Source organism: Alosa pseudoharengus, unplaced genomic scaffold, assembly GCF_046254945.1.
Source record: "Alosa pseudoharengus isolate Yale_2024_CS ecotype anadromous, Long Island Sound unplaced genomic scaffold, YU_APseudo_1.1 YU_APseudo_1.1_scf_13, whole genome shotgun sequence".
In the NCBI taxonomy this organism is placed as follows: domain Eukaryota; kingdom Metazoa; phylum Chordata; class Actinopteri; order Clupeiformes; family Clupeidae; genus Alosa; species Alosa pseudoharengus.
In genome coordinates this window covers 6,043,308-6,067,500 of record NW_027468598.1, presented here as the reverse complement: position 1 = coordinate 6,067,500, position 24,193 = coordinate 6,043,308, and the positions used below count along the sequence as shown (strand labels likewise).

The 24,193-nt window shown below is 46.2% G+C and overlaps 1 protein-coding gene across 10 annotated transcripts in view; it reads right to left on the bottom strand.

Moving 5' to 3' along the window:
- The window catches only part of msi2b (musashi RNA-binding protein 2b), a 226,662-nt gene that overhangs the window by 71,024 nt on the left and 131,445 nt on the right, over nt 1–24,193 (bottom strand). The window lies entirely within an intron of this gene.

Sequence of the window (24,193 nt, the reverse complement as noted above, 5' to 3'; positions counted from 1 at the left end):
GAAAGCAACACAGGGACGCTTGTCTAAATGTAGGCAGGCCTTAAGGCCATTTGAAATAGCGATGGCAGAAATAAGTGGTGGGCCACGACACAGAGGCCAAAACAGCAGGAAGTGCAGGGGTCCTCTCTCCACGCTCTGATGGGAGATAAGCCCAGATAGAGGCAGGACACCAGATAAGGGCAGCGCACATAAACAATCCAGTGACCCTTCACCTGCACCGGCAAAACATCCCCCCCCCCTCCACAACCTTGAAGGCAATTATGGGAGCCGGCAGCTATATTCACACACAGAGCGACTGGTGGGGAAAAACACACACACTCTCCACTGCTCCACTGTAATCATCCATCTCCAGCTCTCGCCATCACTGAGTGAAGCCGAGCGGTGAGGAGAGGAGAGGAGAAGAGAAGAGAAGAGAGGAGAGGAGAGGAGAGGAGAGGAGAGGGGAGGAGAGGAGGGAGAAGGGAGGAGAAGAGAGGAGAGAAGAGGAGAGGAGAGGAGAGGAGAGGAGAGGGGAGGTGAGGAGGGAGAAGGGAGGAGAAGAGAGGAGAGAAGAGGAGAGGAGAGGAGAGGAGAGGAGGGAGGAGAGGAGAGGAGAGAGGAGAGGAGGGAGGTAAGGAAAGGCACTCAGCCCCGGGCCGCCTCCCTCTGTCTCCCACCCACCAGGATAAACTGTGGCGGCTTAGCGCAGGTGTAACTGCTGAGCACTTCTGAAGGACTATAGAGAGGTCAATGCCTCCGCCATGAAAAACATAACAACAGACACACACACATACACAACTCCACGAGAGACACAACCTACACGGACACTACATTTCCAGCTGAGGGACTGAGGAATGGAGCGGGACAAAGCTTCATGAACAGGTCAGGAGAGGCCAGGAGGTGTGTGTGTGTGTGTATGTGTGTGTGTGTGTGTGTGTGTGTGTGTGTGTGTGTGTGTGTGTGTGTGTGTGTGTGTGTGTGTGTGTATTAAGCTCAAGCGTGTGTAAGCACAGTGGGGGAAGAGAGGAAAGTAAAATAGCATTAAGTGTGTTATTTCTGTTTGTTCGAGTGTGTGTGTGTGTGTGTGTGTTGCTGTTATTGATGCTAGGTCCATCGTGGAGGGACTGACACACTGCCCCCACACACACTTCCCCCTCTGTAGGGGCCAATTACCCTGTGACCCCCTCCCTTCTCCCTTCTGTAAAAAGCTTCCTGTATGACCCCTGCAGGACATCCTGCTGGCAGAGCTTCAGCTGAGGGCCGCTGCACACGGCCAGCACACGGCCAGCCCTCTCCCACCTCCGCTTGGACCGCAGCTCTCGCTCCACTTCAGATCCAAGCAAGCGTCACTAACTTAACTGTGCTGTGGCAAAGCAATGAGCATGTGGAACTCAGACTTCCAGTAGAATACATGAAGGATAAAGGTATAAACCTTATACCGTATTTAATGTCAGTAAATAAGGGGTGGTTCATTTAAATATCTCCTTCATATAAAAAGTGTAAAGTGAGTACACAACTGATTTAATCACCGTTTGGATGTGCCCAGTGGCTGTCCCTTCATTTAAGGCAGACACACTTTCTCTCTGTGCCTTTCCCTTCGTCTTCCTCTGTTTGAGGGGGTGACTTTCTCTTGTCCTCTCTCTCTTTTTTCTGCTTTCCCTTTTTTCAGCATTTCTCAGTCCATATCTTTCTCAATCCATTCTTCTTACTGTAATTCTCAACTCTGTTTCAGTCTGTTTTTCTAGTTATTTATTTCAACGAAGGGCAAAAACTGTACTGAAAGGACACTGCTCGTTCTCTCTCTCTCTCACTCTATTTCTTTCTCTCTTCCTGCCTTCCGATATCCTTCCAAACCCTGCTGGTAAACTGTGCAGCTCATCAAAGACGACATGGGAGTTCACTGCATCTACTGAGGCAACACTGCACATTCATTATAAACACTGTATGGCTCTTCTATAATTCCATTAGTGCATGTTTAAAGACTCCCGTCTACTAAGAAGTATCACACAGAATCAGCACCAGGGAAATAAAGCATACAAACAATAAAAACAGCAACACTTCCCTCTTAAATCTTGCACTTAATAGATCTACCTCATTTCAAAATGTGTCAAAATGAAGACTTTGTGAGATGAAATAAAGTGGAGAACTTGAGGCTGGAGTAAATGAATAGAACAGGAACACTACTATGCAAAGGCTGCCGTGCCACCTCTGCAGAAGAGGCATTAGCAGCACACACGGAGCAGAGCGGAGCCGCGCAGGGCTTTGAAAGGAATATCAGTGGGAACATGAAGGAAGGGGAGTGGGGTTGGGGGGGCCGCATCCCCAGCGATTTCTGGGGGAGAGATATTTACATGTGTTTGTGGGGCCCAGGCTTTCTCAGGCTGCCTTTGAAAATGACGAAGAGATATGACGCTCGCTCTCCCCCTCCCCCCCTCCCTCCCTCCCTCTCTCCCTCCCTCTGCCTCCTCTCCCTCTTTGCCCCCTTATCAGCCCCATGCCGACCACTTCTGACAACCAACAAATCAGCTGTCAGGAGCAATTTCTCACCAACAGCCCCATGCCCGCCCGCCTGCCACACGCTGGGTGGTAGAGGAGGGAGACTGCCAGAGAGGGAGGAGAGAGGGAGATGCAAGGTGCTTAAGCACAGTTCCAGTTCACTCCCAACACACACACACACACACCCACACACACACACAAACACAAACACACACAAATAAACAAACATACAAACACCCCCCCCCCCCACACACACACACACACATACACCCACACACACACACACACATATACAGTAGCACTTTTCTTCACAAAAGCTCCCATCACTAACACACAGTTTGGGTTCAAATTGGTGGTGGTTGCTGGCTAAATCTCCCATGTTCCCCGGCGTCTCCTCTTCTGCTCTGCTCTCTAGAGCAGGTGGGGAAAAGCACACCTTGCCGTATACCACCTGCTACACCACCATACATTATTTATATGGCAGCAAAAAAGCCCAAAAACATCAGGCCCCAACGCTGACACTAGATTACATAGACACACGTTAGGGCCCACTTTCTGAGAATGCACAGCATGTAAGCAAAGTGGGTAAGATGCTTGTGTCAGGCTTTTATTTTGTTTACAATTGCTTTGTTTATTTGTGGACACATAGAAAACAGCCTAGCAGCCCTGTCTAGCTGCAATAGCTCCATCAGCCCTCCGAGAAGGGCCGAGCTCCTTTATCTACTACCATGTCACGGTCTGACCAAGCTAAAATCCAAGAGCATAAATGGGCCGAAAATAGCAGGGGTGGAACAGAATGCCATCTGCCTGAACATTTAGGAGGAGCTCAGGGATAATGTTGTGGGAATGTTCTGTTTCTCACAGGCCGCATCTGCTTGATGGACAGGGCAGAGTGAGGGAAGCTCATCCTGAGATGTTAAAGTGAAGGCCAAGGTTAATGGTCACTACTCTGGATTTCTCTGCCAGAGTTTAGAGTGTCATCAACAAGTACAGCTCAGGTCTGGGGTCAGCTCTCTGGGCAGATAGCCAATCAGCGAGGCCCACGGGCTGCCTGATGACTCCGGCAGTCTCTGCTGGCGTAGGGTGATCAACGCACTTCCTTAGAGAACATCTCTGAGACCTGCATGCCTTAAGCCATTCTCCCAATCATAGGTGGAGAGACAGGAAAGCCACAACAGCAATATATGCAATAAAGTCTCCTTGTCCAATGGCACCAGCATATTGCGTTTTTGTAAAGAAGGTGTTCAATGTCTTACACAATGAACAGAGCCATTTAGTTACATAACCACACTGCAAGACCCATCATGTAATACATACACACTGACACCTACACAACTTTTCATCTGTGGCTGGTCATATCTGGTTTTACTTTTTCCACATTTATTAAAAAATTAAAACATTTACTGCTCTTCCTCCTTCCACAATGGTACAGAAATACAAGACAGTTTTTCATCTTATCGACTGACCCTTAAACTGGATTACTGGTGTAACTGAGCAACAAACCGCTCAAACACAACCGCCGACTGCACAGTGGCTGCCATACTCACCAGATCCAATCGCGTGCTGGCACAACAAAAAGCCCTAACACACGGCACAGTCCCTCACGCAACAACAATGGACGGATGATATCTCTCTTTTTTCCATTACTTTTGTGTCTCCCCAGACGCTGCCCTTCAATGGCAACACATGGATTTGTCCAATCTCTGGCACGGTAATAAGTGTTAGCGTGCTGTTGTGGAGGCGTCCGGGCGCATCCTCACACTTATTAGCCCTCAGTCTGCCGAGTGGAGTGAGAGGGCCTCGGTAGACTCCCGCCGACGCCGGCGAGCTCTCTCACGCTCGGCAGCACCGAGCGCCAAACAGCTTTAAGACACTTAATGCCAGTCCCCTTCGGAGCTCCGGCACAAATAAAATTAAAATGCTAAATCAATGAGTCTTCAACTGACCTTTGCTTAAAAAGCGCTGGTGCCTGGGGCAGTTCGATGTGTTTAAAGGGAGGAGAGGTACACGGCTAAATCAGATATTATTACCGCGACAACGTATCCTTTCTCCAGATGAGGGGAGGTAAATAGATTGCATTGTGAATATTAAGCATCTCTCATTCTCTTCCCATCCAGCCCCCACCCCCCACCCCACCCCACCCCTCCCTTCTGCCCGCAGTCTGCTGCTCACATACTCAGACACACATGCATACTGAATCAAGACTCTCTCCATTTTTGCGATCTTTGCTGTTGTTCATTTAATTTCACTTGGATAACATTGCCATTTGTTGCCAATGCCGTAGCTAAACTGCTATTTCTGTCAATGAAATCTGACAGTCATACAAATAGCAAGATCAAGGTTAATTCAGCACAGATTTAATTCTGTGCTGTGCAGAAGCCCCTTTGGCAGCAATTACAACTGCATGTCTTCTCGGATAAGTGTCTACAACCTTTTCACACCTGGATGTAGGCAGTTTATCCCCTTCTCTCTGGCAGATCCTCTCTTAAGCTACGACAGATTGGATGGTCAGCCTCGGTGAACTGCCATCTTCTGCTCTCTCCGCAGATGTCCCACAGGGTGGCTCCCTCAAGAGAGACTTGCCCTGACCACACACGTTTTTTGGCAATATGGTTTGGGTCATTGCTGTGTTGAAAGGTCTCCGGTCATATGGACCTCTCTGTAATTGGCTGCATATCTCCCTGCCTTAATTCTGACCAGTCTCCATGTACTTGCTACTCAGCAGCACCACAGTCTGCTGCTGCGGCCATGTGTCACTGTAGGGCTGGTATTAGCTAGATGATTAGCAGGGCCTGGGATTCATCAGACACGGAGCTTGGAGTTCTGCCCAAAGCATTCGATTTTTCTCTCATCAGACCAGAAAATCTTTCCCCTCACACTTGCCGAGTCCTTTAAATGCCATTTGACAATCTCTAAGGAGGCTTTCAAATGCCTTTTTACTCAAAAGTGGCTGTCATCTAGATGCATTAGCACAAAGGCCTGCTTGTTGGAGATGGTCATTTTTCTGTCAGGTTCTCCGATTTCTACTGAGGAGTTTTCTAGATCTCTTAGAGTGACTACTGGGTTCTCTATCACATCCCTGATCAAGGTCACTCTTGCCCAGTTACTCAGTTCAGCTATTTTGTCTAATAGGGTTTTCAGAGCATGCTAGGGAAAAACAAGCCAAGGCATTTTTTCAATAATAAACCTTGTAGACTTTACAGACGCATCTCAGAGAACATTATAAAATCCAAACGTGTATCGGCATTGCCCCTATAAACAACAGGGCTGGGCATTTAGCCTTACATGTAGTGTGACTTGCCTGTACACCGTCTTTCTGAAGTCTATCTAATCAATCCAATCGGTTACAGGCAGTGTCTAATCACGTTCTAGACGACATTTTAATTAAAGTAAAGAGGATGCACCTGACCATAATTTAGAGCACCACAGCAAAGGGTCAAAACACATTTGGTAAGTGACAGGTTTCTGATTATCAATAAATCTGAATTTAAACAAATTCACTTAGTCATTATGGGTTAATGAGTGTAGATTGCTTGGAAACATGCCAATTTTATCCATTTAAATTGAAATACAACACAAAAAAGTGTGTAACCAGGAGTACTTTCTGTCTCCACTCTACACGGTGCAGAATATCTAGTCCTCACACAGAGCTTCAGCCTGTTTACAAACACAGTCACACACATAATACTCACACACACTCTTCTGATCACACACCGTGTGGTAACACAGGATTGCCCTCACTTTAAACCCTATGGGAGCACTCCCACTCACCCTGCACACACACACACACACACACACACACACACACACACACACACACACACACACACACACGTAATGCTTAATGCTGTGTGAGAGAGAAATGGTGATTGTGTGTGCTCCCTCCAGGAGTGACATGATGACAGTAACTGGCCTACTGACAGCATGGCAACAGAGAGTTTCAGAGTAGGTGAAACAAGGAACCTTTACTGGCAGAGAATATATGTTTATATGTTTATGCCATGCTTGTCTCTGTGTGCGTGTGTGCGTGTGCGTGTGTGTTTGTATGTGTGTGTGTGTGTGATAAATGTGTGCATCTTCCTATGTACATAAATGTGTGTCTGCGTACACCCGAGTGTGTGTATGTGTGTGTGTGTTTATATGGATCTGGCCAATGACGTGTCCCAGTATCAAACTGCAATCAAACACCTCTCTGAGGCGTGAGGAGCAGAGGAGAGGAGAGGACAGAAATGCGAGTGATGGAAGCAGACAACAGCCAACACAATAAAATCAAAGTGTCAATTACTCTCCTCCAGCACAGATAAATGGGCCCGCTTCCCTGTCCATTAATAACACCAGAGGAGACCTGTTAGTGGGGTCTCATTTTTTACACCTTGCCAGGCGTGTGAGATGGCGAGAGGACATCACTGGTCAGGATTCATCTGGGTCCCCAGGCACTACATGGTGGAACAAAGGAAAATACACACACACACACTCTTCTCTGTCTGGCTCTACCTATATTTCTATCACCCTCCTTCTCTGTCTTTCACTTTCTCCTTCATTCTTGATCTTTCACTCATGACAATGGCCCTCAGTTTTTATACTCACTCCCTTTCTCTCTCATTCTCTCATCGAGCTGTCTCTGTCTCTCTCTCTCTCTCTCTCTCTAGTTCTCTCATTTTAGAACTCCTGCTGAAAGCCTCTCTCTCACTCTTTCACCATCACTCTTTAACACACTCTTTTCTGTCTCCCTCTCTCCTTGGTGAGGCCATGGCCGAGATGGATCTCTGTGAAGTCGATAAATAGATTGGCATGCATCGATGGGAGTTTGTGGCCTTATTTACACATCCTGTTAATCAAAAAAAGAGAAAGGGGGGAGCAGGAGGGGGAAAGGGCCAGGCGAGCGGTAAGCTCCCTGGCACTGCGAGGCCTTGTAAACTAAATGAGACTGGACAGAGGAATCGATTGGAGTAGCAGCCCCATCCCGCTACATTATAATGACCAGTGTGATATGCGCTTGGACGGAGGGATGGGAAAATAGAGAAATAAAGGGGGAAAGGAGTTGAAAGAAAGAGTAAAACAGGGAACCAGTCAACGTTTTCTGGCTAATTCTCTTCCATACAGATTTGCCTGAACAAAGAACATTTTCTGAGCAATGCCAGATATTCTCTTGCCCTCTGACATTTATAAGCAACAGAAACACAATATCAGATAAAAAGTCAAGATACAGACAGCTCCCTCTATAAACCCCCAGGCACAAACATTCATACTGTACCTAGTCAAAGCAAACACTGAAAATAAACATGAAGCTGAAAGCTAAACAACATGCTGACCTAGACATCTGACAACACCACCAAACACAACAGGTCTGTGTTTAGTTAAAAGTCCAGTCTATGATTCTAATCCAATACACATTTTGTCAAATTCAGGCAGCATCTCTTCACAGTCCTACATCTGCCCATTCAGTTATGCATGCTCAAAACACTGCAGTGTTTGCACACAACACTGGCTTGGGAAATAGGAAACAGAGTGGCTTGGACTGAGCTACAAACAACTCCAGGCAAAAACATTGCTTCAGGAGTGCATAAGTGAAGGCTGTTATTTTATTGGCTGTAGACTTCAAATATCAACTACCGTTTTTTCTGAATTGTGGAAAGTATCTTTCATGTTATTAACGGTTGCTAATGTTGCCACCAATCAGGCTAGCTGACCTCTAAAAGGCCTAGTATTCTCATTGATACAATTAAGCACAAGACAGTGTTGAGAAATAACTGATGTGGGGGCTTAACTTTTTTCAGACATCACATCTCAAAGATGAGCAGGCGCTAGTTAAGCCTTCAAAGCTGTCTCATCAGAAAGCACTTTGCAATCCTGCCCTTTTAATTATAGAATGCCCACCCGATAAAAATAGTGACCTAGTTTATTACTCTGTCATTTCAGATATGGTCCTTCATTTACTAAACAAATCCATTACAGTTTGGGGGATATCATCTGCAGATTTGCATCATGACTTATTCTGAAACAGAAGGATATTAGACACACAATATAGTCGACTTCCCTACCTTTATTTCACTTTTTTATTGCATTTCCAACCAAATTCAACTCATTCCCCCTCCCTCACCACCAAACATATTCCTGTCTCATAATATGTGCTCAATTGAGCCATCTTTGCATATCGTTTCCACCGATTTATCATATTCAAAATCTTTAAGCGTCTGCATTACTGGTTTATTGTTTCTGTCTCTCCCCACATTGTGAGCTGACAGGTCTGGTAATGCAGCAGCATATGGGAAGCTCTTTGAGAGCGATGCATTCTGACAGTTCTTTGTTCATAAATGCAGAAAACCCGGCGCGAAGGCCCATTGCTGCTGCCACTGTCGCTAGGCGCGAGCCGCCACGGCAACAAGTCCAATTTCACCCCCTTCTCTCTGGCTCAAAACAAGAGTAATGTGATTACACTGGCATCAAAACAATTTAGGCCTTTAATTACTGCAGCCATATCAAGGCGCCGGAGTGGGGGAGGAGAGCATGATGGGAGTTTTTCTCAAAGGATAGCAACTGGCATGACAAATGAAGAAAAGAGAAAAACTAATTGTTTATTTAACCAACAAACATATGATCATGCCAATGTGTGTAGTGATTATGCATGCCACTGGCAGGTGTGCAACTTTTTTTCTGATAGTGGTTCATTAGCAGCGATAAAACATGTCACAATGAGCTAATAACACATCCTCTGATATACTAGTTTTGACACAAAATGTTTTGACACACAATATTTCATGTACACCCTTTGGATTAACTCACATAACGGCTGAAATACTAAGAAAAAAATTACTAAACTACTGACAGACTAATTATTATGCATTTTCCAAAAAGTACTCTCTTTTTTTCAAAAAGTACACACACACACACACACACACAACTAAAATGAGAAAAAGACTGTCCTGCATGCTGAAAAAAACAAGTCAACAAATTCAAAATGCACAAACTCGTTAGGTCTTTTCTCCACGGCCACAAGCTCATTTCTAAGATGATGGGTTGAGTCGGCCATTAGACTCTCTGCCTCACCTTGTTAGGCGAGCAGAAGCGTTCCCATTGGCTGCGTCGCTCTGGACCACTACTTCTCTGAAGCGCTGCGCGAAGATAGCAATTTCATGAAATGACACACCCACAATTAGCGTGCTGATTTGCACTAATAATAGTGGTTGGATTCTGGAAATGTGGCAGGGGATGCAAATGAGTGCATTTATGCCAGGACATGGCGGAGCCAAGTGGCGTGAATATGTGCTATGTGCAGTAAATCACGCATGTGGATAAACAACACTATGGGGATGGCTATGGGACGTTATGAGGTAAACATACATGCAGCCAATGGCTGTGTTGGGGGGAGTGCCTTTGACACTCTAATAAGAAGTCATTCCTAGTGGAGGGAGAGAGAGGGAGAGAAAGAAAGAGGGAGAGGGAGGGAGAAAGAAAGATGGAGAGAGGCGGGGAGGGTGGAGTGAGTTCATCTACATTTCTGAATAATGCATGCAGAGCTGTTCACCTCATATCTCCAGTGCCGTGATGGAGTGTGAGATTATCAATCATTATGTCTAATTAGCTATTCCCGGTTGTGTGCATCGCTCTCTCTCTTGCTCGCTCCTCCTCACATACACTCTCTCTCTCTCTCTCTCTTATACTCATACACTCTCTCTATCTTTGTCATGTCCTCTTGGCCTTGTGTGGTCATTACTTCTTAAACACATGAACCAGTGATTTTAACAGCTAAACAGCTTGGCCTGTGCTCACCTCCTAAATGACCTAAGAACAGATAGATATCTGAATTCTTTGGTATTGTGTGTGTGTGTGTGTGTCAGTGGGGTGTGGCCATGCCGGGTGTGTGGTAAGATATGGAGAGATATAGTTGGTGGTGGCGGTGGCTCAGGAGGTAGAGGAGTCATTTGGCAAGCGGAAGTTTGCCAGTTTGGGCATGGCGCTTCCTGAGCCTGTTGAAGAGTCCTTGAGCAAGACACTAAACCCCAAATTGCTCCCGATGTGAAGGTTGGCGCTTTGCATGGCAGCCTCCATCATCAGCGTATGAGTGTGTGTGTGTGTGTGTGTGTGTGTGTGTGTGTGTGTGTGTGTAGGTGTGTGTGTGTGTGTGTGTGTGTGTGAATGGGTGAATGAAACTGTAAAGCGCTTTGGGAATAGAAAAGCGCCATATGAATGCAGTCCGTTTACCATTCACCGTGGTGCTTGAGATTCAGATTTCAGATGTTGCTATAGATTTACTGCAGGTTGTTATAGATCATCTAAAAGTGTCTATCTGAGCCCCTGATAGGATGTGAAACCAAAGTGTAAGGAAAACACAGGGCTGATCATGAGCCATATGGGAGCATATATGTCCCCTACAGAACACAGCCATACATCTGCATCAGCACTGTGCCATGGCCTCTACGGGAGACTCATTAAGTCAGCCATATTTAGATAGGGTGTCCCTACAGGTACTCATAGAGTGCAGCCCACATGCTACCAAGTGATTTAACAGCATGTGCCGAGCATGAGAGAAGGTGAAGGTCCAACTACAGGTCCATTAAGTGAAAGCACTCTGAAACCACTTCATTTGCCGTTGGCACTATAGATTAACAAAACTGAACTGAATTAAACGCTGCACATCGTAGGGGTCAGAATTGGGGCAGAGAAGACAATACAATACTATCATGGCATCTGGGTCACGATGCAATATCACTGCCATTCTTACCATACAGTAAGTATTGTGATTTGATTCCGCAATACATTTCCTCTCTATTTCTATTTATATCTACAGTACCGTATATTACGCTTAGTTTACCGAGGGTCATCTTGGTGCGGTAAATTTGTTCTCAAGTCTGACTTTTCCTGTTTCTGCTGTGACGCAAGAGAGGGACAAGATCTTGAGCCATATTTTGGGCTTTAGAAGCAAGGTTATCAAAGTAGACATATGTACCAATATAACATTTCAAATCGTAATATACAATAAATACATATTGCAACACTTGTGCTGCTGTATCAATATAATATGGTGTCAATACAGTTAGTGTCATACCACAATCTTGCTGAACTGAAGTTCAATCAGAACTGGTCTGAATCTGAAGATACATACTAAGATATCATTGCAGGTGCGCCAGCTCTATTTATAATGTGCTCATGTGCCAGGCATTCTGTCTGGAGCATTGCCGTGTACAGCAAGAACATGTCACATAAAAGCTGATTTTATGCTATTTCTAATTTAAGTCATTTGTCCTGACTTAGCATGCATATGTTTGTGTGTGTGTGTGTGTGTGTGTGTGTGTGTGTGTGTGTGTGTGTGTTCTACACTGCTGAGCATCTTACCAAGCAACTCCATCTGTGTGTGTGTGTGCCTGCACTGAGGAATCTATTTTGTCCGTGGTTTTGTATGTAGGTCACCTAGCAGCAACGGCCCATCAATTCAACTGTCCTACTTAGAAAGACACACAGTCCATTGGAGGAAGTAGGGATTTTTCACTCTGAGGTACCACCAACATCAATACACACCCACACACGCATATAGTGCCCCCTCCACTGCCACACAGGCAGACTCACACACACACTCTAGCCCACAAAACAACGTACACACACACGCGCACATGCACGCACACACACAAACACAACACACACACACACACTCTCTATCTCTCTCTCTCTCTCTGTCAATGTGGTATATGGCCTGGCATTCCAAAAAATCATTAAACAACAAAACATGAGCAGAGAAAACTGAATTTCAGTGATAAGCAACAGAAAACAAAAACATTATTGTTAATAAAGCAGTCCCAGATTTCTTTTTTAGAAAATACAACACTAAGATCTTATAAAGGGAAAAGCCCTTGGAGTGAGTTTACAAGTCTCCTGCGAAGTCCGAATGAGAGAGAGAGAGAGAACACAAAGACAAAAACAAACTCTACTCTTTCAATTAATCATCCCTTTTACAAAGTCCCCAAAGCAGGCATGCATATGGCAACACTGATACAGCCTTCTGTGACTTCAAATAAGGAACCCGAAGAAAGAATTCCCCCTACCAAAGGGCTCAATCATCGTCAATAGCCCATCGTGCGTCAGAGAGGCTGGTGAAACCAGTCTGAAAGAGCCAAAAGCAGCTCTTTTATTTCTCCGCAGAGCCCTCAGACCAGCTGCAGTCTCTTATGCAAGGTGGGGAGTCCAGAGCTCAGAGTCACAAGTCCTGCTCAAGGTCACAGACCATTTGACCTTCAGCGTACAACTACTAAGGATTACACTCAGGACCAAGCCTGGGCATCAACAGAGAAAATATGATGTGGATTTTCAGTTAAAGGCAAAATGTCCAGAACTATTGCACTGGTGTGACTACTGTAGTATGACTATTATCATGAAATAAGAGACGAGCTTATCAGTGAACATCCCAATAGTTGGATATGCGTAGGGCTGGCTATGCATACAAATCCAGCAATGTCTCCAAGTTTGTGTAACAACTCAGAAAAAAACAAAGCTATTTTTTATACTACTTTAAAGCAAACACATTTACTCATTCAGAACAAAGTAGACATTCAAACAAAGCCTCACACACAGCACTAACACTCACAAACAGAATGGAACCAGACAGGCTAACCGAGAGTTGGAGAAAGACATCATGCAGTTAGCACTTTGATGTGAGTGCTGTTGTGCACTGCTGTGAACAGACTCAACCTACAGGAACAGGTATGCAAAGCCCGTATGGCAGGTGACCTAATATGTGCACAATTGTATATGTGAATGTGATGCAGTCCTGAGTTTGTATGTGTATATTATATGCGTATAATATTTGATATGGTCACAATACATATCATGTATGAGAAGATGTATGGGGATGCAGGTGTCTGTGAATGACATCTATGAGTCTATGATTGTGAAACAGTATATACAGGTGCCAATATTTGTTGATAGATTGTGTGTGTGTGTGTGTGTGTGTGTGTGTGTGTGTGTGTGTGTGTGTGTGTGTGTGTGTGTGTGTGTGTGTGTGTGTGTGTGTGTGTGCGAGACAGACAGATGGGTAGAGAGACAGAAGATGCGAGGAGTGGATTTAGCTTCCAAACCCACGCTAGCGTATTTGTGTACAAGCTGCATTCTCTTCCTCTGCTTTTACCAGAGCTCATTTTTTAAAATTACATTAAGTGCAGCATAATTGCTTGTATAATCAAATGTGAAAATGTACATTATGAAGCTACTTCAGCACATCACGCAACCATTTTAATCACCGCCTCTTGAGGCGGTGCCAAGGTGAATTAGCCAAAGCCAAATGAAAAGCTCTGCACGCCTCTTTTCGTACATCCCTCGCCGTGGTGCGTGTTGGCCCGTTCCGCTCCCTCTGATCCTACTCCTGTTATACGCTGGCTTTCTCCATGCAGATAAAAGACCCCACAAACATACGTGGTCAAGATGGAGACGCCATTGTCATAAGCATCACATCCCCCTGAAGCGAGCAGCCGGCCAAAAGCAGGCATTAGACGAGACGCCTGAGAGACTGGGGGAGGGAAAGACAGCCGGCGAGGAACCCGGCGAGAGAGAGGGAGAGAGAGAGGGAGAGAAAGAGGGAGAGGGAGAGAGAGGGAGAGTGGGAGAGAGAGAGAGAGTGAGAGAGAGGGAGAAGGAGAGGGAAAGACGTGGGGGGGTGCTGGAGCTCAGTCTCGTAATACGGATGAGATATGCATAATTAAAATACATGGCTAACGTGGGATTTGAGTTGGCACATGTGTGTGTGTGTGTGTGTGTGTGTGTGTGTGTGTGTGTGTGTGTGTTTATATGTATGAAATATGAGTTGGGCATATACTGGTACAATGAGGAGAATGGCAAACAGGGACCGTGTTTGGGACAGTGAGGCACTAGTTGCTAGACTGAGAGTCACGACTCCTACGCACCTGTCCACCTGCCTGCCTGCGTGTGTGTGTGTGTGTGTGTGTGTGTGTGTGTGTGTGTGTGTGTGTGTGTGTGTGTGTGTGTGTGTGTGTGTGTGTGTGTGTGCGTGTGTACTTTTCTCTAAGAACAATGGCAAGTTGCATGTTGGATGTGTTCTTTGCAGCTGACACTGGCTCTCCTGCCTCCTCCAGGCTGGTGTTATGTGGCATGCTCATGATAGGAGCCATTTCCCCTATTCTGTGATGTCATGAAAAGTGCCCTTCACAAGGGAATAGAGGAACATTTTGAGATGCATCCCTTTACACCAGCTCATTTCAAAGGCACACTGCCACCCCCACTCTCCTATGAAGAAGGCGACTTCTCCTCTTTTAGGACTCCTCAGGTTTATTTTGCTTCCCTTCTTTTTTTAATTCACTCGCTTTTATGGCAGCAAGCTCATTTCAATCTCAAAGCCAACATCTGTGGCGGCAAAACCAGCCTTAAATGAGTGCCGTTAAGCCTGCATCGCTGGGGAGATAACAAAGGAACTCGGAGAGAGGGAGAGACAGAGAGAGAGAGAGAGAGAGAGAGGAGAAAGAGGGAGAGGGAGAAAAAGGAGGACTGATGACATACTTGCTTCCAGAAAGGTGGCCAGAGGTGATTTGGAGAGGAGAATAGAGTCTGACAGAAAGATTGCATGCTTCCCACATAAATAGCACAAACTGACTAACTGCAAAGATGTATCACCATTGTCAAGAAATTCAGAGACGGACTAAAATACATGCTTGGAACCGCAAAGCTTCCTTATTAGAATAAAAACCCTTAGTTGTCGCCACGTTTGCAAGATATTACACATGATCACATTTGATCTTTTTTATCAGATACTTAAACCTAATAATACATCAAACAGCTTCAGAACCCTACAAAGAAAACCCATGTGAAGGTCTGTCGGGCCCTGTGTAAGCAGGATTTATACAACATGGACACGGCGGCTATTCAAACAAAACAGAATGGGTCAAACAGAAAAAACATTTCATTCACATATTCAGAAAAGTTGGTAAAACGCTACAACTACTAGTAGTTTCTAAAAATGACCCAGACAAAAACATTAGAGCACATAAAGCACTTGTTAGTAATGCTGATCATTTGGCTCCAAAAACAAGGATTTCTCATAATGATACATTTAGTGAGCACATAAAAAAAAACCCTTCTGCCCAGTACTGACACGGCCGCTAATCATGACCCTTTCCCCACAGCCAAAACATTCTCTGAACCATCAGCGCTGTGCAGAGGACGGACTAGATGGATTTTTTCTCTTTTCCTAGAGAAGGGCAGTGCGGGGAGGGTGGGGGTTGTTTTTTTATGTGCTGCTTCCTTCCGCTCTAAGCATTTTATCCCCGTTTAATTGGCCTTTGAGATAGCGGCCTGATCAATTCTATGGCACGGCTCCCGACTGCGTGCTACTATTAGCCAACCTTTGAGGATGCGCTCCTCGGGGGGCTCACAGTCAGCGCGGCCGGCTTTAATTCATCTAAAGGTTATTCAGATAGACCGGGCAACAGATGCCCCCGAGAACTCCGTCTCCTTCTCCTCTTTCCATTTTCCTTCATTTTATTTATTTATTTGTTTATTTTTTAAAACAATTTCTGGCCCGCACTCTCCGTGCAGGAGATTATTAAAGAGGCAATGAGATAGGGCAGAGATATTTTCCCCTATGTTTTTATCCTCTCTCCTTCTCCACCTTTATTTCCTCATTCCCCACAGCATGGGCTAATGGCGCCTCGGAAAAGAGGGGGCCAGCTGTTATCGTGCCGCGCCGAGGTTCTTATCGGAGGTCAGCGTCCGGATGTGGGGACGGGGACTAACGGCGCCCCCCGTTGATAAATAACCCAGATGATGGGAGCTCCGACACCCGCGCACGCTCAAGAGACCTAGGTTTGAGCCCGCATTTTTAGTTTTTTTATTATTTACTTGTTCACTAGTGTTATATATTTATTTCCCCGTGTGGAGGTGGGAGTGAGGAGGTGACGAGGGGCCTATTCTGAAGAGATCGACTTTTTGAGTCTTTGAGGTGTGACGGAAACCCTTCAGGAGCCAAGGTCGGCCTGAGTAGATATCAGCGTGTACCTGGCTGTGCACGGCGTAGGCTCCTAAGCATCGAGTGCTGCAGAGGTCTGGCACTATCCCTAAAAATAGGCATCGGCGCATTGATCCTCTGGGCCGATAAAGCAGAAATAAAGTAACAAAAGTGAGACAGCCTGCGGTGGCGTCTCCTTCCTCACAAGTGCCAGAGTGGGTTCCAACCTGAGCCTAGAGCATATGGCTGCCATCATACATCACCTCCCTGCTCACTCTTACTGACGGAGCCGTGTGAGGACGTGTACTGCGGTCGCACGCCAGCAATAAAGAGACGCCGGCGACTGCAGTCTCTCAGGCTTATGACCCTGTCCAGTCCCAGAATGGGTGACCAGCTGTGATGCCCACATCCACAGAGCATGACTCACCAAAGGATGGAATACATTTGCAGTTGCAATGACCGTCAGAGGCTGGACGACCTCGACGTGACTACGGAATAAGAAAGGGCCTTTCATGTCTGAGGTCTGGCCACTCAGAGCCCTTGTGTGGGGAGACGGCACTAAGGCCAGATGGAGAGAGAGAGAGAGAGCCTGATAGCATCAATCAGCATGGAGACGCCTTGCATCCCTCTTCAGGTATGCCTTTGTAGAGAGTCACTCTCTAAGATCAGTGGGGTGGATGCAGGAGTGGTGCTATTAAGGTTCCCAGGAGTCGATACATGCCCTTTTCTGGAAGAGGAACCGTGGCCCACAGAAGAGGTATCCCTGAGAGGGGGGCTATGGAGAGAGCTACACAGGGAAAATGACACCTTCATTAATGACTGACCCTCCCAATCGCAGCCTGGCCCCTTGCCCTTATCGTCTCCTTGTAATTCCTCCCAAATGAAGCCGCTTTTTCCCCTCGTTTCCAAACAAGGTTTAATGTAGCAGAAAAATGATGCTTAATAATCTATCAGAGATAGCAGGAGCAGGCGAGTGTAATGGGATGTCCACTGTACGTAATCGTAATATGCAAGCCCAGCTATGATTCATTCGCGGTTCACAGAAGAAATTAGCCGTCGCTGATATGCCTGGTGGAGGAGTTGCGCTCCTGCACCCCTCATTATCTTCTCTTCCCTTCTTTCTTTCTTTCTCTCTTTCTTTCTCTCTTTCTTCTCCTCCCCTTTTGCTCTTTCCCTCTCGGTTCCTTACTCATGCAGTGAGCCATTGAGGGCTTTCTGTTCACATTAGATTTTGGGTTTCAATGGTACACTTTCTTCTCTCTCTCTCTCTCTCTCTCTCTGTGTGTGTGTGTGTGTGTGTGTGTGCATGATCTTCTGTGCGGTCTTCTATGCATATGAGATTGAAGCATCAATAAATCTACGGGATGTGATCAGTGTCCTCTGCATAGAGGTCAGCCTGTGCTGTAGCTGCTATGGGCCTGCATGGCTCTGCTGGAATCAGCCACACTCACATGGCCACAAATAAATCTTGTTAGCAAGAAAAGATAGAGGAAGAATAGCAAAATGGCATGACTGCATATATAGTGACTCTGTGAATTGGATTTGTTAAAAAAAAAAAACTAAACATGGCTCTGCACCTGCCAATCCTTCTACAGACGGGGTTAAACACCACCCACTACCCACTCCTCTCTCTCTTGATGGTCAGGAACGGTGGCACCAGACATACAAGCAGAACATAAAAATAAATAATTGCCACCCGCTGAAAAAAATGCTGTCCTCTGAAAGCCAGAGCGTTTGTTCGCTCTCTCGTTCCTCTCATACATTCTCTTTGTGAAATGTCACTGGCTGTCATTTTTATAATTCGATTTATGCCTTGTCAGAAAATCTACTTACGCCCGGCACGCAGGAAAAAGTCAAAAGCCATCCAGGAGTCACTAGAGGTTAAACAGATCATTGTACATATTCTCCCTACAATTTACTTTAATAACACCCTCCTCCCCAAGAACAAGGGAAGTGGAAATGGAATTTTAATAAATCCGTCTCCACCCCAGCACTCGCCCCCACTCCCATTGCATACCCATCACCCGCCAACCTCTGTGTGTTCTTCAACACGTTTGCCATTATGAAATTCTTATGGAAGTCCTGTGTGTGTGTGTGTGTGTGTGTGTGTGTGTGTGTGTGTGTGTGTGTGTGTGTGTGTGTGTATCCATTTTTTTCCTGTCTCTATGAGATTCCTTTTTTCCTGGTGTAAGCGTATGAATGCGTGTCCCTCGTCAACCTTGCAGCTGCTGACTGACGTGGCCTTGGCAGAGGTGTTTTAAGCTGTAAATGAAGCTCTTCCTGGCGTGTGATAAGAAGTGCCACTCATCATAATGAAACGCTACCACCCCTCCCCCCCTCCTCACCTCCTCCCGCCCCCTAAAGGAAAAAAAAAAACGACTCAAAATACCGGAGTGTTTACGCTGAAGAAAACAAAACAAACTCCAAAGTCATTTTGTTTTCTTTGTGCATCGACACAGAATGCCCCGGGTGTCAACAGTTTTCAAGTGAACTCGCTAAAGAAAAGACTATTTCTACTGATACTACTTCTGATCGTCCACCAAAACCGCTTGCTTCCTCACTGATGGCCCCGCTCAAGACGACGCCTATCAGCCCAGAGCGGCGAGGGGCCATAATCATCCGCTCGGCTCTTCACTGGCACTCCATGGCCCAATCAGTCCCTAGTGCTCTCCTTCCACACGCTCCTGGATCTGCCACTTGATTTGCAGGGGAGCACATGCTGATTTGATGCACACTCCATTTGATCACACTGTCTGGGCATTAGAATGGAGAGCTCCCGAGAGGACACAGAAATTATATTATGTTGGCAGCCAATGACTTTCCCATGATGACTCTGTGTGTGTTTGTGTTTGTGTGTGTTTGTTTGTGTTTGTGTGTATGTGTGTGTGTGTGTGTATGTGTGTGTGTATGTGTGTGTGTGTGTGTGTGTGTGTGTGTGTGTGTGTGTGTGTGTGTGTAGACAGGGATAGCAGGGGGTGACAAATCTAGAAAGTTTGAACTGAATATATTTTCTCTGTCTCGGAAACCCCACACAACTTTTCCCAAATCTACAAACGCCACAGACATCTTAACAGCAGCCTCCTGATGGGAAGAGAAGGAGAAGGGAAAAGGGGGGGAAAAAGGACGTCACAAAGTGCAAGCAGATTTTGCCAGGGTGGACTGGCAAATGGATTTCATCCTGGAGGACTCGTCGGGGGATTTGTGGCCCTGCCCTCAACCCGCCTCTTATCCGGTACAAAGAGCCGTGCGGGGCTTTCAAGAACAAGCGCAGCTACAGGTGTCAGGATCCTGGGGTGGCAAGCAAAAGGCAGGCGGTCGTGGACCAGGCTGATTTCTGATAAAGCGAGCCCAGTGAAGTTTCCAGATCCTCTATCCAGCCGCATAAACAGAGAGAGCCCACTGGTGTTGCACCAACAGAGGCAAAGCAAAGACACACAGACACAGGGAATCTCTAAACTGGTAGGACTGTTTGGATTGGCCCTTTTTTCTATTTCATGTTTCTCTGCTCATCTCAGTTCAAACCCCTAAGATGGTGTCACCTTCATCTATGAGACATGTGACAAGCCTACTAACGGCTTTTCCACTTGGTCTTTGCACGCGCCACCTTCACCTCTCCCATGTCTGCTATTGGTCCATGTGCTCCGCCACCTTCACCTCTCCCATGTCTGCTATTGGTCCATGTGCTCTGCCACCTTCACCTCTCCCATGTCTGCTATTGGTCCATGTGCTCTGCCACCTTCACCTCTCCCATGTCTGCTATTGGTCCATGTGCTCTGGCACATTCCATCTCCTCCACAGCAGTTTCAGCTTCTCTGGTTACCAGAGTATGGAGGGAGGCTCTTCCAGTGCCATGTGGTGTGCTGGGCTGTGTGGAGTGGAGGCTGGTGGCAGCGTACTGCATGTGTGTGTGATGAGTGGGAGACTTTCTTTTTAATGAGAGTGTGTCACAAAGGACAGTTTAGCAGCGTGCGCAGTGACACTGACGTCCATTAGGGGGTTAAGGACAGAGCCTTGTATTTCAGGCTTCTGGTTATAGGTCAAACTCCCTCTTAATCACTCTGTCTCTGTCTCTCTCTCTCTCTCTCTCTCACACACACACACACACACACACACACACACACACACACACTGTAGACACACCACCTCTTTTTTCCTCTTTCCAATTCACTTTCATACCAAAGGCCATGTTCTCTGCAAGGAGAGCGTGACAGAGAAAGAGAAAAGACAAAGGATGGAGAAAGAAAAAAAACGCAAAGGAAAAAAGAGTCTGAGTAACACCCCCCCTTCCTTTCCTCCTCCTCTCCCCCTCTCTCTTTAACTTGCTCTCTCATTCTGCTCTCTTATCTCAGCTCCATGCTAACGAGGCCCTTCATTAATGGCACTCGCTGTTGTTCGGATTGCCTCTGTCGCCATGGCTACTCCAGAGGCATCATCACTCACTGCGGAACGTCTCTGTCAGCGCTAAAAGTGACAAGTGTTCCAGACAGCGGGCCCTCTGTCGTAACCCCTCACCACAGCACCTCAGGCCACACTACCAAACTTCGCTCCAGGCCTTGAGGGAAGAGCTTCCTGCTTTTTCCAAAGACCTTGTCAAAAGCAACTGTCATAGAGTGATGTGGCTGAACATTACTGTTTTGATCTGAGAGTTATGGTGTTGACCATTACAAGACAGGTTAGTTTCATCCTACACGATGATGTGTTTTTGCAATGGCAAATTCTATGTACAGAATGTTCAGTCACACCTTCATAATATACATCTCTGTCTGTGTGATGACAAATATATGTAAATAGAACCTTATTGTGAGTGAGATGACATCAGGTGACATATATTAATTTAACATTTCACTAATATTATATGACAGCTACTATGCTAGTAAGGTTTGCAATTTATGTCATCTTTTCTGAATTACTGTCATGTCATAGACCTTGCTGTCCCAGAAACCAGCCAATAACCAGCTACATTTCCCCATCTTATTCACAAACAAAAAATGAGTATGTTCTTTTCTCCATCGCTGTTGCACACTGACATTTTCTCCTGTCACATTCAGATGCCTCATTCATCATAGCGGGGCAAATGAGACACGGAGGAAAAGAATATTCCAACAGATGAACGAATGAATGAATGATTGAATGAGCAGATGAACGAATGAGAAAAGAAACAATTGATGGCATTTGGAGCTTGGAGAGACAGGCAGGCAGAGTGGTGAGCAGGTAGGGATCTGAATCTAAGGTATATTCAGGATATTCAGGGCATTGTTTATTTTCTCCCTCATTGAAAGTGACACTCGGAGAGAGGCCCTGGTAAATACGATGAAGACAATTTCATAGGTACAGAGAGGGTGATTATTCACCCCCGCGAGAGAGCCGCCGCCGACACAAACAAACACACCTAATGTATGCTCGCCGAGTAAACACGGGCAAAAAGGAGGGAAAAAAAACAAGCTGTGTCTGCTCCGCGCTGTTCCGGAGCCTTCTATCGAGCAGCCATGGAAATCAGTTAGTGAGCTGATTAAGTCGACATGGCTTTACTGTGTGGGGGTGATGGAGCAGTTACACACTCATGCAGCCACACAAACTACACCCTGTGGACACACACGTGCACATTCCTACACACACATGAAAGCAACTTCTGTAAGCATATGTATGTGTGTGTGTGTGTGTGTGTGTGTGTGTCTCTACAACCACACACAGAAAAAACTCTGTAACATTCAGCTGCAAACTTCAAATAGTCCTGGAGTTTATATTAGTCACTATTCCTGTTGTTTCTTTTAACCCTGGTCTCTATCCTTCAGTACTTACTGGAAGGAGTGAATGAGCACACACACAGACACACACACAGACACACACACACTTGTAGGTTTTCTCATCTCTGTGCTGGGCAAATAAATATCACATGCAATTAAAAGAGTCATTTTCTCAGCATGCACAAATAAACAGGCGGAGTGAGCGAGCCAACGACACCAGCAATCAGCTCCCCACTCATCTCATCAGCCTGGCCTGCCCACTGAGAGGGGGAGGGAAAGAGGGAGAGAGAGAGAGAGAGAGAGAGAGAGAGCAAGAGAGAGAGAGAGGGACAGAGAGGGAAAGAGAGGGGGAGAGAGAGAGAGAGAGAGAGAGACCGAGAGGGAGACAGTGAAAGAGAGAGGAAGAAAAAGGGGAGTCCACAGCAACAGAATACTAAACTCACTTTTGGTCTGTATATAGGGGTTGATGTGAAGGTCTGTCACTCAATTCAATAGGGTTTATTGGCATGACAAAAACACACTTGGTACTGCCAAAGCGTTATTGCATTAACAGGTAGTTAGTGGTATACAAAGGAAAGGGGAAAAAGACAGAATCATGCATTATATCGCACTGTGTGTGTGTGTGTGTGTGTGTGTGTGTTTATGGGAGTATCTGTAAGCAGGTGTGTGGATATGTGTGCATGAATGTGTATGTGTGTATGTGGGTGTCTGTAATAGTTCTAGAATTTGGTTCCCTTCAAGGTTTTCAAAGCCTGGATGCATATTTCTGAATTTTGGGGAGAATTTGTTACGTATTTCTTTCCAGTGTCAGCATTCAGTCAAAAGGTGAAACTAAAGCTTTCTATGGTGCCTGGGTTGCAGTTGGGGCACAGTCTGTCTTCTCTGGGCAGCCAGGGTTGTTTGTGTCTGTCATTCTCAATAGCCAGTCAGTGATTGCTTAATCCCTCTTTCTCTGTCTCTCTATGAGTGTGTGAGAGATGCTTGAAAAGCAGCCTGATCTGTTGGGCAGGATGAGCAGATGAGGGTGAGGGAGGAACAGTATTGGACTGAGGTTTCATCACTCCACTTTAGCTCGGCTTGATGACCCTCTGATGTCTGACCAACTGGCGACTCAAAAGAGCGGAGGAATCGGAAGCAGCAGAGAACATTTTAGTGTGTGTGTGTGTGTGTGTGTGTGTGTGTGCGTGTGTGTGTGTGTGTGTGAACAAAGGTATGAAGAGTGTGAGTCTGCATGTGTGTGTGTGTCCATATAGATGATGACATGGATGTGTGCACGCTGATCAGTGTGGACAGCTTCTGATGCAGCTGATTCCTTTGACCACAGGTGCTCTCTCTCTCTCTCTCTCTCTCCCTCTCTCTCTCTCTCTGTTTCCTTCGCTTTCTTCCCCCGTCTTTTCTCCTCCTCTGGCTGCATTGTTCTCTAGAGATAAAGGCAGTTGAAATGAAATCTGAAGTCTGAAAGAACCCATTTTCCCTCTCTTCCCTCCAGGGTCCATCCAGCAGGAGGAGATGAGAGGAGAGGAGAGGAGGAGAAGGAGGAGGAGGAGGGAAATGGCCAGACTTTGGATGAGAGAAGGAAAAAAAACACAGGCTTCAGGTATCCTTCCCCAATCCTTCATTCTGTGTGTGTGTTTGTGTGTGTGGTGTGTGTGTGTGTGACAGAGCTGTCTTTTCAGGAGTGGGCGACCCGTGGACACTTTTAATTGAGACGGTGTCGCTAAAGATGAGCCATGTGACAGGGTGTCGGCGTGGCAGATTAAAGCCACCCAAAATGACTGCTTCTAATGAAGATGAAAACGAGGTGCTAAGCTAGCGAGCCCACTGACATTTGGGGGATGACGGGGAAGGACGACACTCTCACCTGTAGCAGGTGCGGCTGAAATCAGAGGCAACTCTGCGGTCTGGGTTCTTACCCTCCATCTGTTTCTCCTCTCCTTTCCTCTCTCGCTTCTCTCTCTATTATTCTGTTTCCTGTTCCCTCCCTCAGTCTCTCTCCCAGCCTGTGCGTCCTCCCTCTCTCTTTCTCTCTCTT